We start from the raw sequence: 3,167 nt of genomic DNA, 5'->3' as shown, positions 1-3,167 counted from the left end.
ATATATGTATGTATATATATATATATATTTATATATATATATGTATATATATATATATATATATATATATATATATATATATATATATATATATATATGTATATATATATATATATATATATATATATATATATATATATATATATATATATATATATATATATATATATATATATATACATTTTATTGTATTTTTGCCCATTACTTTTGAAATCCTTTATTCCTCTGCCCATTAGTTAATTGCAACGTGTCATTTTGTGAGGACTACGCCCTCTGTAGGTTGATTTTGTAGTCTGTCTCTCTTTGCAAAATATTAAAGAAATTAAAGCAGCTTACACAATAAAAAGGGGTGGAGTGTGGTCGGGGGTATTGGGGGGTATCATTACTTTTTTTAAATTAAACATACACATATTTGGCTAAAATGGTTTGGTTATCACAAAAACAAATATTTGTGTCTTTATTTTTGCTGTTAGAAATGAAAGAAACCCCACATGACACAAATAAAAGCACAATTTAATGGAGGACATTTAAAAAAAAATGTTAGATTTTGTAATGATGAAATGGTTTTGAAAATGTGTACACCAGCAATGGCATCTGATGATTTTCATGAAATAGGTGCGTATGTGTAATATTAATAATTTTACATATATGCAAAGTATATAAAACACTGTTTTACAAAAAAAAAAATGCTGTATTTTATTGTACTCTATATACGAATTTACTTTTGATGGTTTGAGTTAAAGTTCCACACCAAAAGATTAAGATACAGTAAAGGAAAAACCCTTTCTGTTCAAATATAACAGATGTGATCAATAGCTTTAAATAATACAGGCTTTAGTGGTCTCAGTATAATCCACTCAGGAGGCGCAAACCTTCCAATATATACATTTAATTTCCCACAATCTTTACTCTTGCAAATCCACTCAATGCATGCTTCACACAATAATGGAGACATCATTTCTCTTTACATAATATCTCTTACTCATACTGACTGAATTGCAGCCACACAAATACCTGAAAAAAACTTAGAGACACTCCATACACCATTTTCACTAGTCTGTCAGTTAGCACAAGGCCTTTTTTGTAAAAACCTCCTGGGTTAGTTCATCCAAAAAAATAATAAATAAAAAACAGACATTATTTATTCACTCTCATGTCAATCCAAACATGTCTAAGTTTGAAATATTTGAAGACTTAAACTTTATACAAAAGACATCAATGGTAACCAACTACTGTAAAAAAGGTTGTGATTTTGACTAAAAATAAATAACATTTGATGCTACAAAACTGCTACAGTAGAAATGTGCTACATTTTTAAAGTAACTTTGCTTAATAATGAATAACTGTAAAATGACTTTGCCAGAATTCCCTGAATGACATTAGCCTGTATGGGTATTTTTAGTTATTTTCTCATTAGTATATTAGAGTTTTATGTTGCATCTTATTTTGATAAATAATGTTTATTTAAATAGTGTTTCAATGGTGCATGTATTACTGTATTAATATATATTAACGAAATACTGTCCTTTATGTACATTTTCTACATTTATTTTAAGGTTTCTACAAAGTTTGAACTGTAAAATACTGATAACTACAGCTGCTGTTTTTTACTGCCATGATTTTTAGTTGTAAAGGGATTAAGCCGAAAAGAAAATGAATAAATGAATGAATGGATGCATTTTTAGTTGTTGGTTTATTTGTGCAGCATTTTTGGTACTTTTTAGATAAGTACCAATTCTCACTAATCACTATAGTGGCTTTTTACCTGCCTGTTATTAAGACATTGGCTGTTTATTTTTTACAAAGTATGCATTCTGCATGATCGTATTCTGTCTCCCTAATTACTACCAAATAACTTTTAAGCTTTAGTTGTTATTAAGCAGTAATTTATTCATTTATTATGAATTTATTGAGCTACAAGTATTAGCTAATGGTTAATTAAAAGGAAAATGGTCCATTAACATGTGACAATTCTTTTCTCCATTTAGGATGTGGGTTTCTTAAAACCACAGTGTCATGAAAATGTGTGGCTGTAGAGGTTACAATAAATAATTGCTTGACAGCATGTTGTGGTTCTTTTTTTTTGGAAAGGAAATGTCTAATTCAAATCAATTGTTTAATGCATTTTTTTCTTCTGTGAATCTGTTATAAGTAAATTTGGCAATATTTTGTTGGATGTATCAGATGAGTACAGAAGTTTAATGTCTGGTAAGTGGCACTAAAATAAAAACTTCTATATCAAGGAAGGTGGAGCCTACCCATTGTATTATCACCAACCAGTAGTTTTCCTTTCTTCCCAAAAATTTTGTTTCAGCAAGTTGTTTTGAAATTCACATAATAATAATAATAATAATAATAATAATAATAATAATAATAAAACACTGTAAGAAAATATATACATATCCATACAGTTGAAGTCATGTCATTAGCCCCCCTGAATTAATAGCACCCTGTTTATTTTTTTCCCCCAATTTCTGTTTAATGGGAAGATTTTTTTCAACACATTTCTAAACATAATAGTTTTAATAACTCATTTCTAATAACTGATTTATTTTATCTTTGCCATGATGACAGTAAATAATATTTTACTAAATATTTTTCGAGACACTTCTGTACAGATTAAAGTGACATTTAAAGGCTTAACTAGGTTAATTAGGTTAACTAGGCAGGTTAGGGTGATTAGGCAAATTATTAATAATGTTTGTCCTGTAGGCTATCGAAAAATATATAGATTAAAGGGGCTAATAATTTTGACCCTAAAATGTTGTTTAAAAAAAATAAAACTGCTTTTATTTTAGCCAAAATAAAAAAAATAAGACTTTCTCCAGAAGAAAAAATATTATGAGACATACTGTGAAAATTTCCTTGCTCTGTTAAACATTATTTAGGAAATATTTTTAAAAAGAATAAAAATTCAAAGGTGGGCTTATAATTCTTACTTTATATATATATATATATATATATATATATATATATATATATATATATATATATATATATATATATATATATATATATATATATATATATTGTGTATGCTTAAAGAAATGTTTAATTATTTGCATTACAGATTACAGTCATTATTTACTCTTTACTGGAAATGTTTTGTATGCTCTATGAAAGGATATGTTAATCAAAACTCTTCTAGGAGTGAGATATGTTTTGCT

The sequence above is a fragment of the Danio rerio genome, chromosome 16 (genome assembly GCF_049306965.1).
Source record: "Danio rerio strain Tuebingen ecotype United States chromosome 16, GRCz12tu, whole genome shotgun sequence".
In the NCBI taxonomy this organism is placed as follows: domain Eukaryota; kingdom Metazoa; phylum Chordata; class Actinopteri; order Cypriniformes; family Danionidae; genus Danio; species Danio rerio.
Note: the sequence above shows the minus strand (reverse complement) of the source record.